The sequence below is a fragment of the Oryctolagus cuniculus genome, chromosome 17 (genome assembly GCF_051225735.1).
Source record: "Oryctolagus cuniculus isolate XC-2025 breed Fujian yellow rabbit chromosome 17, ASM5122573v1, whole genome shotgun sequence".
In the NCBI taxonomy this organism is placed as follows: Eukaryota; Metazoa; Chordata; class Mammalia; order Lagomorpha; family Leporidae; genus Oryctolagus; species Oryctolagus cuniculus.
This window is the reverse complement of record NC_142883.1, coordinates 65,782,160-65,799,032: the sequence shown is the minus strand read 5'-3', so window position 1 is coordinate 65,799,032 and position 16,873 is coordinate 65,782,160. Positions and strand designations below refer to the sequence as shown.

At 44.3% G+C, this 16,873-nt stretch overlaps 1 long non-coding RNA gene and 1 pseudogene across 1 annotated transcript in view; both read right to left on the bottom strand.

Annotated features, from left to right (window-relative positions):
- Window positions 1-16,873, bottom strand: part of LOC103346780 (uncharacterized) — a 97,811-nt gene that overhangs the window by 56,566 nt on the left and 24,372 nt on the right. Inside the window, exon 3 of the long non-coding RNA XR_016223707.1 lies at window positions 3,619-3,725. This is a non-coding gene — a long non-coding RNA (uncharacterized LOC103346780). The remainder of the gene's footprint in view (window positions 1-3,618; window positions 3,726-16,873) is intronic.
- Window positions 8,792-10,510, bottom strand: LOC149121311 (nucleus accumbens-associated protein 1 pseudogene; annotated as a pseudogene).

The following is a 16,873-nucleotide window of genomic DNA, read 5'->3' as shown; positions in this document are numbered from 1 at the left end:
ATTAAAATAACATGGTACTGGCATAAAATTAGACATACTGGTCAGTGCAATAGAACAGAAGGTCAAGAAAAGAACCCATGCAACTATACCAGTTGAACTTCGATAAACATGACAAGAATATACAATGTGAATGGACAGTCTCTTCAATATGTGATGCTGGGAAAACTGTATATTCAATTAAACAACAATGAACTGGGACATTATCTTGCACTAAATATAAAAATTGACTCAAAGTGGATTAAATTAAATGAAATGGTGCAACTACTAAAGCAAATACAGAGGAAAAGCTATGCATTGTTGGTCTAGGCAGTATTTTTTTTTTTTAGATTTGACAAAATGCAGACAATAGAAACGAAGACAATGAGATTACATCAAAACTAAAAACTTCTGTATAGCAAAGAAAGCAATTAACAGAGCAAAGAGATAACCTACAGATTGGGAGGAAATACTGACAATCCACATATGTGATAGGGTTTAATATATAAAATATATAAGTATTCAAACAACTCAAAAATTGGGTCTGAATGAACGGTTCTCAAAAGAAGGATTTGAATAGATGTTTTTCAAAAGAAGACAAACTAAGGCTAACCTTAAAAGGTTCAACATCACTAATCTTTAGGGATATGCAAATTAAAACATCACACCTGTTAGAGTGCCTCTTCTCAGAAAGACAAAGGATAGCCCAGTGTTAGCAAGGATGTGGAGAAAAAGATAACCACCATACACCTTTGGTGGAAACATGAATTAGTACAGCCACCATAAAGTTGAGATAAAATACTAAAACTAAAACCACTATATGATTCATCAATACTGCTTCAAAGTGTCTTACTGGAAAGATTTTAACTTAGTATGTGGAATAAATGTCTGCCTGCCTATATTCATTTCAACATTTTTCATAATAGCTAAGATATGAAATCAGCCTAAGTGTCCATTAACAGATAAAAAAAAGTGTGTGAAGTGTGTGTGTGTGTGTGTGTGTGTATAAAGAAATAACATTTAGCCTTTTTTGTTTTAACATTTAGCCTTTTAAAAAAGGAAGAGATTCTATCATTGAGGGCAACATGGATGAACTGGAAAACATTATACCAAAACAAACCATACACAAAAAGACCAATGATCAAGTTCTCACTAATATGTGGAAGCTAAAATAATGGAAGTCATAGAAGTAGATGGTAGAATGGTAGTTATCAGAGGTTGGGGAATAGGGGAAAGCAGGGAGATGATAATCTGTGGGTACAAAGCTCAGAAAGGCTATTTTAATTTTTGAGGTTTAATATACAGCATGGTGATAGAGGTAATCATTGAGTACTATTCATTTCAACTTCACTAAGAGAATAATTCTCAGATGTTCTCACCACAAGAAATGTCAAATATTTGAGATGATGAATAGGTTAATTAGTTTGATTTAATCTATCTATATGGTAATCACAAACCACATAACTTTATAACCTATAAATATACATGATTACAATTTATAATTATAATAAAAAGTAGAAAAATACATGATTAAAATATATTGATCAAGTCACTGTTTCTCATAGTGTACAATGTAATACTTTATCCATTTTTGTATTTTTTTGTTCTAGTACTATTGGTTGAACTCTGTAATTAACACACAATTATTCTTAGGTGTTTAATTTTAACTGAAAAGTGATCCCTGTTAGGAATTTGGAAAACATTATGCTGAGGGAAATAAGCCAGTCCCAAAGGGACAAATATCATATGTTCTCCCTGATCGGTGACAACTAACTGAGCACCAAAAAGGAAACCTGTTGAAGTGAAATGAACACTGTGAGAAATGGTGACTTGATCAGCCCTTGCCCTGACTGTCGATGAACAACTTAATACATTATCCCTCTTAGTATTTTTTTGTTTGTTCTACTTAATACTTTTGGTTGAATACTGTAATCAATACACAGTTATTCTTAAGTGTTGAAACTTAACTGAAAAGTGATCGCTGTTAAATATAAGAGTGGGAATAAGAGAGGGAAGAGATGTGCAATTTGGGACATGCTCAAACTGACTTGCCTGAAACGGTAGAGTTAGAAACATACCAGGGGATTCCAATTCAATCCCATCAAGGTGGCATGCACCAATGCTATCTCACTAGTCCAAGTGATCAATTTCTGCTCACAATTGATCATAATGATAGGACTAAGAGCCAAAGGGATCACATAAACAAGACTAATGTCTGCTAATACTAGCTGATAGAATAAAAAAGGGAGAGAACGATCCAACCTGGGAAGCAAGATACACAGCAGACTCATAGAATGGCAGATGTCCTAAACAGCACTCTGGACTCAGAATCAGCCCTTAAGGCATGTGGATCTGGCTGAAAAGCCCATGAGAGTATTTCAGGCATGGAAAGCCAAGACACTCTGGCAAAAAAAAAAATGACCAAATGAAAGATCTCCACGAGTGAGATCCCAGTGGAAGGAAAGAACAGGTCATCAAAGAAGGAGGTACCTTTCTGTGAAGGGAGGAGAGAACTTCCACTCTGACTACGAGCTTGCCTAAATATGATCAGAGTCGGTGAACTCAAAAGGCTTCCATAGCCTTGGCAACTCATGACAAGAGCCTAGGGTGATTCCTGATGCCATAAACAAGAGTGTCAATTTGTTAAGTGAACAACAGGAGTCACTGTGCACTTACTCCTCATGTAGGATCTCTGTCCTTAATGTGCTGTACATTGTGATTTAATGCTTGAAAAGAAAAATCTGTTTTAATTTATTTAATAAAACATTAAAATAAATCTGGATTTGCATTTATTTTTTGCAAATGAATATTAAAAGTTAAACAACAGGGAACTGGGTGGTATACAAATATTTGTATACAAATAGTCTAGCAGCAGGTTTCCTGCCTTTACTGCCTGTATTTAATAGAAGAAAAATGCATTTGAATTATTGAATCTAAATTACTAAATCTAAAACTGTCTCAGCATTTCATTCTGTCTTTACTTGCACAGACACAGTATGCTCAATTTATACAGATAATCCTAAAAACTTTCAGTAGAAGTCATTTTAGAAACCAGTCTAAATCCCAATTAATTCAATTTTGGAGAACAAAAGGGGGTACTATTTCAAAGCACTTAAAACATGGCTGCTGATTATCATTACCAGTTTTGATAACCAAAGCTTCTTCCCTTCCAAAGACACTAACCCAATTTCCTTCTATTTCTCCTTGTTGCCTTGACTTTGTGATTTTAAGTAAAAGAATTGTAAAAAATTCTTCCTATCCTCTATTTATGAAAGGAAAAGAGAGGATGACTAGATGATGGCACTTGATGCAGTAAGAACCTGAAAGCTAATTGCCCCCTCCCTTTCCTGCCCAGCTCAAGAGTTTCTGCAAACATTTTTGGAGAACGTCAAAGTGTTGCTCTGATGTTTGCACCATCCAAAGAAGAAAAGATGGTTATTTTATCATCACCAGTTACTCAGGACTAAGGTGGTTCATCTCATTAGTAAATGTCCTGTGAAAGATAAACATGAATGGACAAATGACTAGGAGCGAAGTCTCTCGGAAAATTCAGTGATCCCCTTCATGGGTAATCTTCCAGGGCATCAGGTCATGTGTTGATCTATTGCAATCACAAACTGTAAATAAATATTTTCTTCTTACCTTCCAGCAAATGCTGCGGAACCTGCTGCTTCCCAGCTGCCCATGAATCCCCTTCTGCCCTTATTGCCAAGTAATTGTTGTTTACAAGTTGTTCTTCCCATTCTTTCCTACAGGAAAGAAACCAAAGCATGGGAATCCCTTTGTTAGAATTCTTCTGCTTAGAAAGGAACACTACAGGAAATTAATTTTAAACAAGCCTAAGAAACAAAACTTTTAAATCATGTATATTTAATTGTGTACTGTTTCTGAATGCATGGCTGTCTTTTGGGAGACAGTTCTTCTGTACATTTAATGGATATGTAGATAGCTATAATTATGCCAGTGACTGAAATTCATAAAGTTTAAGGAGGCTATTCTATCTCCACTAAAATGCTGGTAGTGCAGTTCAGTGAATAAACAAAAAAATGAATATTAATATAAACACTTGACTCCAATACATACTTGACTGCCAAAGACATATTTCAAAAAATACACACAGAAAGGTGAATTGTTGATTACACTAATGTATCACATGAGATATTCGTGTAGATAAACCTGTTTCTCTTTAATGTTAGGCTGGGCAGTTAAGTATAGTGAGACTACTTACTTTAGCTGTTATTGCTATTCACTATTGAAATCTGCAATTTCTCTCTACATGATCAGTTCTAAAATTTTAACAGGTATGGGTAAATTTGAAAAAAAATTAAAAATTAAAAACCCTCACTGTAAAAACTGCTAAAGGCAAGCCTGAATACCTTGCAGTACCTATGGCTGAGTAGATAAACAACTGAAGTACGCCTCCCAGGCATGCAGGCACCAGGGGCCTAACACCTGTGCCTCATTAATATACAAATAAATCTGCTCTTGGGAAACAACTGGAAATTCATTGTCCCAACTCATTTACTGAGTTTGAATAAAGGAATTAGACCCATATTCCCTGCATTTTGTACCAAACCAAACACTAACAATCATTTTTCGGGGCCAGCGCTGTGGCTCAGCGGGTTAACGCCCTTGCCTGAAGTGCCAGCATCCCATATGGGAGCCAGTTCAAGACCCAGCTGCTCCACTTCTAATCCAGCCCTCTGCTATGGCCTGGGAAAGCAGTAGAAGATGGCCCAAGTCTTTGGGCCCCTGCATCTACATGGGAGACCAGGAAGAATAACCTGGCTCCTGGTTTCAGATCAGCACAGCTCCAGCCACTGGAGCCAATTGGGGAGTGAACCATTGGGTGGAAGACCTTTCTCTCCCTCTGACTCTCCTCTCTCTGTTTGTAACTCTGACTTCCAAATAAATGAATAAATCTTAAAAAAAAAAAAAGAATCATTTGTCAACAGTGGAGGCAAGTAAGATTGGCTTTATGAATTTTTCTCAAATTTAATAATGTCACATTTATCATCAATGCTGAAACCCTGGTAACAATATCTTGAGAGGCTTGCTGAAAAGAAAGCCACTGGAACCTCTAGTCATCCTATTCACATGTGCTTGCAGTCATTACCCACCACACCCTATCATCTGAGGAGAAGACAACCTCACATACTAGGCTAACAGCCATGAATATGACCGACTGAACACCTGAAGCTCAAAAATCTGACCACAGGAAAGACACATCTTCCCCAAAGACCTCCAGAAGTGCAACTGAAGTAAAAAGAAATTGCTAAATTTTGTCTTATATAAAAACGTATATATAAGAGTACATCAAAAGGTTCATGGAAAAAAAAGTTCAGTGCAAACATTTCAAAATTCATGTATGGTTCTATCTTGAGACACATTTTTCATGAATACTCACAATAGAGGTATGTGGAGAGAAGGAGTGTGTGGGTAAGAGGGAGGGAAGAAGAGAGAGAGAGAGCACAAATAAATAGCAAAACTCTAACAATGATGTCATCAAAATGTCAAAAATTCTATTTATGAACAAATATTTTACATAAATCTCCTCTAACCTCTGCAATAACCCTCTGGAGAGAGTGTTTTTTATCTTCCTTTCCAAATGAGGAAACTAAGGTTCAGAAAAAAACTAAATAATTGGTGGAGAGGAAAAAGGAATGAGAATTAGAAAACACACCTCCCTGGAATAAGATGGAAGACAAGAGACACTAGAAGGACACATGATACTCCAGATATTATGGGCAAAATTGCTTCTAGCAACAAGGCAAGGTTGAAATCCGTGATTTCTTCCCCAAATGTTTCATTTTTGAGTACCACAATTAAGGACATAGAGATGAGTTTTCACCAGTTTCACTCATAAGGTAGGTTAACAACAGCTGTTGTGAGGGTTCATAACCTGGGTCATTTAGGTGTACAAAAGCCTTGAATGGAATAGTTTAGAGGCATGGGCATTGAAGGGTTCCTTTTAAAGGCTGGAGTGCCATCTAGTGGTAACTATTCTACCTTGCAGGCACTGGGTCCCTGAAAACAATCAGCACCAAGTTGGGAGAGGCACCCTATGTACGTTTCATCTCTATACTGATGTTAATGGACCAGAGGCTGTCATGGAGCCACTGTGTTGAGGACTCTGAACCTATCCCTCAGAAAGGAACACTGTGCCTGACTAAAAACAACGGCCATCAGTGTCATCATCATTTCTCAGGGAATCAAACTTTCACAGCAGCAACTGATGCCCTCCCCCTTAAGAATTCCTGCTTAGATAGTGCCTCGTCCGGAAATAGTTTTCTCTGACATGGAAATGCACTAGACTATGCAATGAATCCTTATAAATAGTAAGTACATGTAGCTGATGATTACAGACGAATATCTATTTCTATTAAAGTAATATTTTCCAAAGATATGAACATAAATTTGGATGAGACTAGAATATTTTTTTCTGTCACAAAGGCGTTTAGCTTATTCTATCACGGATACTCCGGGGTTCACATTTCCAGACGCCGCTCCTCCTTTACAGAAGTTCAGGGAAGGGACAGCAGCTGGCCGCCTGGGGGCGGGGGGCTCCTGGGCTAAGGCACTGCCCTGTCTGGCTCTCCTGGTGGGAAGTTCCCTCCCCTGCACCCCCCCCGGCCTACCCCCCCAGGCCCGGAAGCCAGGGACCACCTCCTGGGGTCCCTGAAGACCACTGGGCTCTGCCACCTGGCCCTGGCACTGCAGAGCGCCCCCACCGCGGGAAAAGGTGGGGAGGGAGGAGAACCCCAGTTCCAGGGAGCCGGTGTGCCTACTCAGGCCTTGGAGGCCTGGACACACCTGGGCACGCCCACTGTTCTCTGAGGGTCTGGCTGGAGTCCCCCGCCCACCCTCGGCCCCAGCTGCTTGCCAAGAGACCAGGATATTGTGCTTTGGGGTCAGCGCTGGGGTGGGGATGGGGTGGGGACTAAGGAGCTTGTGCTTTAGCAGGGGGTGCCAACCCCCCCATACACACTCGGGGTGGCTGGGGGCTAAGGCAGGGATCAGGCTGAGACTCCCCCCCAAAGCAGGCTGGTGGTGACGCTGTTGGAAGGGTATAGTGTGGGGCGACCCCCTTTGGTCCTCCCCACCCCACACTGGAACCCTCCCTAAAATGCTCCACCTGGAAAGCGAGATCGTCGGGCACAAGGTGTACACAGAAGTCAGAGCCAGGGGGCAGAAAGGCGGGTAATGGTGGGGAGAAGGCGAGAGGTGTGGGGGTGGGGAAGAAGCCTCCGTGTGCACATGCGCGTACACACTCGCGTACACACACTCGCATACACACACACTTGCCCTAGGCGAGAACGAGAGGAATGGTGAGAAAAAACTGCCAGTGGCCCAAGCAGACCCTGCTCTGCCCCTGGGGGAACCAGGCCCACCCAACCAGCCAAGGCCAGGGACCTCCCTTGAAATACAGCAGTGGGGGGGGCAGAGAAGTTGAGGGAGGGAGGGAAGCAGGTCAGACCCATGGGGCCCGTGTCAGGAACACGCAGCCACACTCCACACACGCGCACGCGTACTCCGCTTGCCTGCCCAGCACACGTCCCCCCCATATCCTGCCTTCCACAGTGTGCCCCCACCCCCACTGGGGACCTGCAGGTGGGCTGGTGGGGTCAGTCCAGTTGGTTTGAAAAATAAAAGGAAATCTTATACTTCAATATTTCAGTAGCTAAAAAAATGTTCTGTACACGGGTAGGGGCTGGGCCCTGTCCCGGGTGGGTGGGGGCAGCAGGACAGGGGTGGGGGGCGGTAAGCAGAGGAGAGGACAGCAGCCCCACCCCTCCCAGCCTGCTCCCCGCCCCCCATTCCAACCCCGGTCCACTCTGCCTTTTACCTTCATTCAAGTTGCACGTGCGCGTGCACACACATACACACACTCACACACAAGAGGCTCCTTGGCTGAGGATCTCCCTCCCTGGGGCTCCAGGGGACACGGGCTGGAGGGGTGAGAGCAGGTGCTGGGCCGCCACCCCCAGCCACCTTAGGCTGCTTGTGGCATTGCTCTGAGCCTGTTGGCTCGGCTGTACCACGGGCAGTGCCCACGGCCTCGCCTGCCCCGGCCCCCAGGCGCAGGGACTGAAGAGGAGGCAGGAAGGTGCTTTGGAGGCCTGGAAGCACTGGGGGATGGGTGGGGGTGCGGAGGGGTCCTGAGCGACCCCTCCAGTCTCAGCGGAGGCTGAGGAAGGACTTCCACCAGGCAGGCCCCTGCCCCGTGCCCGGACTGGTGTGTGTGTTGGGGGGGGGCACAAAGCTTGGGGTGAGGGAAGGGGGAGCCATGTGTGGAAGAAGGAAACCCGGGCATGCCCCCCGCCCCTGCTTGACCGCCCTTGCCGGCCCTGCCCACCCTGGCCAGCAGCTCACACTGGGGGAAGGGACTGGGATGGGGGAGGGGACCCAGGAACATGCAGCGACCCCCTCGGGGCCTGGGGAGGGACAGACAGTAGCTCCTGACCAAGGTGTGTGTGAGGACATGGGGGTAGGGGAGTGTGACGGACCCCCCGGGTGGGGTGAGGGGAGTGTGATGGCCCTCCCGAGTGGGGTGGGAGAGTGTGACGGCCCCCCCGGGTGGGGTGGGGGAGTGTGATGGCCCCCCCGGGTGGGGTGGGGGGAGTGTGATGGCCCCCCCGGGTGGGGTGGGGGGAGTGTGATGGACCCCCCTGGGTGGAGTGGGGGAGTGTGACGGCCCCCCTGGGTGGAGTGGGGGAGTGTGACGGCCCCCCGGGTGGGGTGGGGAAGTGTGACGGCCCTCCCGGGTGGAGTGGGGGAGTGTGACGGCCCTCCTGGGTGCGGTGTGGGGGCGCAGTTACTGCAGGGTCTCGGCCAAGGGGCCTCCTCGCCCCATAGCTGGCCGGCTGGAAGCTGTACTCCCCGCCCGCCACCTCCGGCTCCATCTTGCCTGAATCCCTGATGCAGGCGGTGTAGGGTCGCCCTCGGGTGAGCAGCTTCAGCTTGGGCATCCAGCTCTGGCGCACGACCCGGCGAGCGTTGGGGCACACGCCGGCCGCGGTGATGTTCCTCTCGTTCTCCTTGAAGTTCCGGCAGTGGTTCTTGAGGGTGTGGAGGGCGCGGCTGTCTAGTGGTTTGCCGGTGCCACAGCTGGGGGCCAGTGCGTTCCGGTCAAAGGAGGAGGTGAGGAGCGGCCGCGGCAAGACCTAGTGCCGGGTTCCTGAGCTGCGCCCTCGTGATGCACACCTTGGCGCCTGCCACCAGCTCCGGCTTCTCTGAGGGGCCGCCTTCCTCCTGGAGCTTGGGGTGACAACGGGTGCCGATCTGGTCGAGTAGCTCAGCCAGGAGCGACACCAATCTTGCCGCACCCGGATCGGACTGCGGGTTCCAGGAGGGCCTCAACCTTCTCGGCTGTCGGGCCCACGTTCATCGCGCTGTGCACGGTGTACCTGTTGCAGATCTGCCGGCACTGCTCGTCCGAGCCTTCCTCCCCGCGTCGTCCTCCTCCTGGTAGGAGTCGGGCTGTCCTGGTGTAGGCGCTCCAGGTGCCTGGGCCCCTGCGGTCCGACGTGCTGGGCCCGCTTCCCACGCCCGCAGCGGCCACCACCGCCCCGCTGGCCGGCTGCCCTGCCCCCACCCCCGCAGCCAAGGCCACCCCGGCAGGGACCTGCTGCAGGGGCTGCCGGTTGGCCGCCAGGTCCAGCATGGAGAACTTGGCCATCTTGCGGCTACCGCCACTGCCGCCACCGCCCCTGGCCTCCTTGGGGCCACCGTCCCACAGCCGCTTGGCCCCGGGCGTGCACTGCAGAGTCCGACTCCTGCTGCTCCTTCCTGACCCGTGACACGAGGGGCAGTGGCGAGCTGCAGGTGGGCCAGCCTGAAGTCTGCGCCACGGGGCTCTGCGGCTAGGACGAGGGCGCCCCTAGGTGTGCAGGCCCTGCGAGTCGCCGCTCCAGGAGCTCACCTTCAGGAAGAACTCTGCGCCTTTCTCCAGGATCTCCTGGATCTGCAGGAAGCCCGCCATGTCCGTGAGCAGGAACTGGTCCCACGTTCGTGCTCACCGGCCCGTGTAGCGGAAGCTCAGGGTCTGCTGGAAGGACTGCGGCTGCACAGCCGCCGGCAGCTCCACCACGGTGCTGCGGCTGCTGTTGAACAGGAGTAAGAGCTGCTGGCGGCCAGCACGGCCTGACCCCTGACCACCACCGACACGTCACAGGGCAGCCCTGCAGCTGCTGTTCTCTGAGGCACTCCAAGATGCCATGGCCGAAGTTGGGGATCTCCATCTGCAGGCTCTGTGCCATGGTGGGGCTGCGCCATGGCGACTGAGGCCTGGCCTGAGCCCTGGGTGCGCCCCCTGCACTGGGGCCTTGGCCTCCACCTCCATGGCCTCCATGGCCTCCACCTCAACAACAGCGGCAGAGGCGGTGGCCACTCACTGCTAAATTTAATTGTTTTAAAAAATGATGTACAGCCGGCGCCGCGGCTCTGGGTGCCAGATTCTGTCCCGGTTGCTCCTCTTCCAGTCCGGCTCTCTGCTGTGACCTGGGAGTGCTTTTTTCCCTCCATAATGAAACATCAGGGCACATCACTGACACATTTTAAATACATATAAAAACAGAATGCACAATTATCATCAGCCTAATACGAATATCTTCATATGTCTAGATGAAACATGTTCCCATATGAGGAGGCCCCACTGAAACAAAAGCAAAGAACACTTCCCTGCATGAGGACTGACTGCTAGAGTTACGATGATTTTTAGGTTAAGGTTTGGACTGAGAAATCTTGAGAGTCCACCTCAATATCCACAAGGACATAAAGAACTGAATTTAAAAAAACCTTATGGACTGTCAGATATAATGCCTGATTTTCTACAAAAACATATATTTTTCCTTCAAAACTAAAATTTAGCAGTCTCTAAAGTCACATTAAAGTAGGGAAATTCAATTATTCTTTCATAAAAGCAATCAAGAAAATGTGCATAAGTTTAACTTTATGGAATGTTTTTACCTCATTTTTTAATTTCATAAAACTGTAATATATAATAGGTAACTCTGTTATTTTTTAAAAACAGGATCAACATTTAGGAATGAGGTGAGGAAAGGACACTGTACCAGGAAATCTCTGTGATATTATCTGAAGTGAATAAATTTTCTATTCTGTGGTCTACTGTGATTTCTTTTGATTTTTTTCTTGATTTGCTTGAGAGACAGAGATATAGAGTGAAACAGAGATAGAAAAAGAGATGTCCCATCCACTGGTCCATTCCCCAAATGGCTGCACAGCCAGGCCTGGACCAGCCCAAAGCTGGTAGCCAGGAATTCAATCCACAGCTCCAATATGGGTGGTAGGGACTCAAGTACTTTGGGCATCACCACTGTCTTCCAGGGTCCACCTTGGCTAGAAGCTGAAATCGGGAACTGGAGCTAGGGATCAAATTTAGGTACTCCAATGTGAGATGTAGGCATCTTAACCGATAGGCCAAATACTTGCCCCTAAAGGCATTTCTGATATCATCAATACATAAGGAAAAATTCCCTTCTTTGAGACGTTTCTCTGCATATCTCCCCCACTCTCTTCTTACTGCCATCCTACCTCATTTATGTTGGTATGTAGGATAACTGACATAAGCTTGATGTCTAGCTTTCTATAACAAGGTAAAGAATTGGCCACACAGTTTGTAATGTAAGCAGTACTGAAAAGGAAATACTTATACAGTCAAGAACAATTTTTTTTTCCAACAATTTAAAAATAGGCATTTATTTAGTAAAATCCCAAGTTCTAATTAAAAGGTCATTTTATCTCTTTTTTCAAAAAATGGATTTATTTATTTGAAAGGTAGAGTCACAGAGAAGGAGATAGAGAGAGATCCTCTTTCCACCAGCTCACCTCCTAAATGGCCCCAATACCCAGGGCTGAGCAAGGCCAAAGCCAGGAGCTTGGAAATCCATCCATTCTCCCACAGGAGTGGCAGGGGCCCAAGTACTTGGGCCATCCTCCACTGCTTTTTTTTCAGGCATTAGCAGGGAGCTGGATCGGAAGCAGAGCATCTGGGACTGAAACCTGCCCTTGTACAGGGTGCTGCTGTCAAAGGTGATGGCTTAACCCATTGCACAATGATGCTGGTCTCCATCTTATCTCTTAAAGCATGTTTTCCAACACTAGATGGACTCATGGGATATTATAAAAATAGAAATAGATGTTTCTGTTAAATATTTTCTTTTTAAAGATGAAAATAAGTTACATTTTAAGTGAATCTATCATTCACTCTACAAGTTCTACACCAACACTATCCAACAAAATTTTCTGAAAATACAGAAATGTTCCATAACTAACTGTCCAAAATGGTAACCACTCATCACACATAGTAACTGAGAAGTTGAAATATGGCTAATGCAGTTGAAGAATTACATATTTTATTTTAACTAATTTAAGTCAAAATTTATATGGCTAATGGTTCCCATATTGGACAGTGAAGCTCAAAATATTTTAAAAATGATAATACACACACACACACACACACACACACACACACACTGGTTTTAAAGCAAAACTGTAAAGTTTCAAGGAATATAAAGATAAATCTACACATGATACATAATCATATGTAGTATAACTGGAGAAAGAAAACAAACATTAAAAGTAAAAAGGTTCAGACATTTGACCTGGTGGTTAAAAAGCCAGTTAACATGCCCACATCCCATATCAGTGTCTGATCTGAATCTCAGTTCTACCCCCATTTCTAGCTTCCTGCTAATGTACATTCTGGGAGGCAGCAGGTGATAGCTCAAGTACTTGGGTCTCTGCCACCTAGGATGGGACCTGAATTGGTTCTCAGCTCCAGTGTTTGCATGGCCTAACTGCCACTGTGGCATTTGGAGAGCCAACTAGGGGATCTAAGCTTTCTCTCTCTCTCTCTCCTCTCTCTCTCTCTCTTCTCTTTCTTCTCACTGAGAGTGTGTGTATTTGTGCATTTCTGTGTAACTAAATACAATTCAATTTAAAAAAAAACTTTGTTAACTAATACATGTGGTCAAATAAATCAAAATAATTCCTTAAAAGAGGCTTTTATACAGTATGTCATAATTCTAAATGCATAGTGGCACTAGTCAGAACTATCAGATAAGCATGTAAGAGTTTCTTTTTCCTTCCCATCCCTCTCATTGCCTTTTCCCATGGTATTTCTGTCACCACCACCACCCTCAGCCACTGTCTCCTCTCACCAAACTCTTGTCACATACACATGTGAAAGTGAGGAAAGTCCATCTTCAGTGGCAGCAGTGTTAGCTCTATTAGGTACCAATGGTGGCATTGCTGGAAAGACCCTGATCTAGATATGGATATAACCAGACTCAGCAACAGATTGTCTAAAAGAACTAAGAAAGGACAGGTTAAAAAGAAAGTAAATGGGTCATGTGATCAACTTTAGTTGAAGGTCAAATATGTACTTCAAATTTGTTGGGATTAATGTACTTGAATAAACAATACACAGAGGCTTATGGAGATGTACATCACCACCTAAGCCTACTAAAAAACTCACTAAAAATCATTACAAGGTGAATATCCTTATCCAAAATGGTTAGGATTCAGAAGTGTTTCAGATTTTTAAGATTTTGGAAGATCTGCATAGACTTTACTGGCTGAACATCCTTTATCCACCTGCAGCGCCAGGCAGAGTACCAATACATTCCAAAACTTTAAAGTTGTTTTCGCCCATATGTGGTGTACAGTTCAAAAATACATGGCTATGTGTCCCTACATTAAATAATGGTTTTGTCTGTAGACCTCTCCTTTCTATTTTAGAGGCATTTCTCATATGCCCATCAGGGCTATCTGTTACCAGTCCATTTAATGCTCATACAGTAGTCCTCACTTATGTGCAGTTTCGCTTTTTACGGCTTGTTATGCCTGGTCAATGAGGGTCCAAATATATTAAATGGAAAATTCCAGAAGTAAACAATTTCAGAGTTGTAAACTATACGTGGTAATGAGTGGCGTGATGAAATCTCATGCCATTGTGCTCTGTCTTGCCCAGTGTATCCATGTTGTGCACACTACTACCCATTAGCCACTTGGGAGCCATTTCAAGTCATCAGAGTGACTGTTAGGGAGTCACAATGCTTATGCTCAAGGAAGCTTTATTCTGTTTAATAATGACTCCAAAGCACAAGAATAGTGATGTGGTAATTCAGGTATCTCACAGAAAAGCAAACTAAAAAGGTAAAACAGTTTGACTTATTAAAGAAAAAATATATACCCTGACGTTGACCTACATTAGGGATGAAACTTTTATCAATGATCTTGTGAGGGGAGAAAAAGAATGTCAGGCTACTTTAGCCTTGTACCTAAAATTACAGAAGTTTCAGCCATAGTGTGTGATAGTAAGGACTTAGTTTGGAGGGCCAAGGCGTGAATTTTCTGTGGTTTCATGCATCTACGGATGTACACAACACTCCTGAGGTCTTAGAATGTACTAGGGAATAAGAGGAGACTACTGGACATTAGCTTTTAGAAATCTCAAATCTATACACCTTTGTCATTTGCTCAGACTTTACACTTATTGCATATTTCAGTCTATTTTGACATCATCATCTTCTTAAATTTTAAATAAAGGGAGAAATGAGAAATAAGACTAAATGGAAGAAAATAGGATTGATTGGTAAAGCCTTCCTGTGATGAAATATACTTTAATCAGCAGACCTTTCAGCCATTCAATTATTCTCCTCTAAGTTTCTGATTATATTCTGGTTGGTTAGAGTATGCTGGTTCACTCTCCAAGTGACTACATCGGCTGGGGCTGGTCACTGCTAAAGCCAGGATCCAGGAACTTCATCTGGGTCTCCAACATGGGTGCAAGGGCCTGAGCACTTGAGCCATCTTCTACTGCACCATCTTTCCCAGAAACATTAGCTGGAAGCTGGATCAGAGTTGGAGCAGCCGGGATTTGAACTGGTGCCAATATGGGATGCCGGCGCTATAGGCAGCAGTTTAACCAGCTGCACCACAGTGCTGGCTCCAGGAGTAGTATTTTTCTTACTAATTTTTCAAAAACAGTTTCTCCAAATCACAATGAAAGATTAACCATTTTCTTTTTATTTCCTTTTCCAAATTAAATTTTCATCAAAACTCTGTTAGCTATAAGTGACCCTATTACAAAATTACAAAAATTTTAAACTATTTTAAAGTTCAAATACTTTAACAGAACCTAAATCTGGTCCTGATTTTCCCTTTGGTATATTAAATTTGCTATTGTGTTATCTATATTCCTAATAATTTGAATATTCCCCCAATAAATGCCATAAAAATTTAATTATATGACCACAGATATCTTTACTTTTTTTATTTTATTTTTTGACAGGCAGAGTGGACAGTGAGAGAGAGAGAGAGACAGAGAGAAAGGTCTTCCTTTTGCCATTGGTTCACCCTCCAATGGCCGCTGCGGCCAGCACACTGCAGCCGGTGCACCATGCTGATTCAAAGCCAGGAGCCAGGTGCTTCTCCTGGTCTCCCATGTGGGTGCAGGGCCCAAACACTTGGGCCATCCTCCACTGCACTCCCAGGCCAAAGCAGAGAGCTGGCCTGGAAGAAGGGCAACTGGGACAGAATCTGGTGTCCCAGCAGGGACTAAAACCCGGGGTAATGGCGCCACAGGTGGAGGATTAGCCAAGTGAGCTGTGGTGCCGGCCCTACAGATATCTTTTTATGAACCAAATAGATGTTTCCAGAAATATTACTGTAAAACTGAGGTTTAACACCCCCAAAAATCTCATTTTTCTATACAGCCTTTATAGTAGTCCCATTAGGTGGTGATGACAAAGTGACTTGGTCCGTACACACATGCAAGAGACCTAAATTCAGTTAATAGCTCCTGGCTTTGGTTCCAGCCATGAAAGTCATTTAGAGAGTGAACCAGTAGATGGGAATTCTCTTTCTGTGTTTGCCTCTGTTTCTTTCTATCTCTGCATCTGAGTTGAATACATAAAATACTATGATTAGAAATGGCATCTAGTGATATAGAAGCAGGAAAATGGTTGTTCCTTCTTTAGAATCTATCAGCAGCTCTGATGGCATAGGAGAAAGGGGGCAGTAGTAAAATCACTAAACAAATCACTTTGGCTTTATTCATTTCTCTTATGCCCTTCCACCCTCACTCAAATCTCTCATATGGGGGAAAAAGTCTGACTTACAAAGTACAAAGGAGATAAGTAGGTTCTAGGTGTGGCAACACAGAGAAAGGATGGAGCAAAACAGTAGCTACCTTGGAGAGTGTGAACTTATTACTGTGCTCTAAAGAAAATCCAGAGAACAGTAAGTCTAAGTCTAGTTCTATGATAGCAGAATTGTGCTGTTCAAGATAACTTTAAGACCTAAAAGGACATTTTAAAAAGAAGTGAGAGTTCAGAGTGTGCAACTATCCTGTTTTGCTTCTAAAGGGCATGCACCTGAATTAGTTTCCTAATATGAACAGGTTGACTAGAATAAAGTTTTTGGAGCTGTTTGAGAATATGTCAACCAGACTAAACCACTTCTCTATCTCTGAATACTGTACATATAACCCTAGAATGTAAATTGTATCCCTATACACAGATGATACTGGGGCATATTTTAACTTTCAACATTTTTCTCAGTAACAAGCTATTTTTAATATCATAGCTATCTTACTTATGTTCCTTATATTTCTAGGCACATAGTACCCATTATCAAATATTTCAAATAGTGTGTGATCTCATTTTCAACTCTCAGTTAAATATTTTGATAAGATTCAAATATAACTAAATTTAAAACTTTAATCAAAATAGCAGTTCATGCAAAGTAACACTGTCACCACATGAAATAGATACTCAGCTATGTGACTACCCATATTGTGGGTCACATTAGCTATCTTTATCAGTAAGGCACAATTCTGTCATTGACTAAAGTAAAACCAAATCTAACCCAC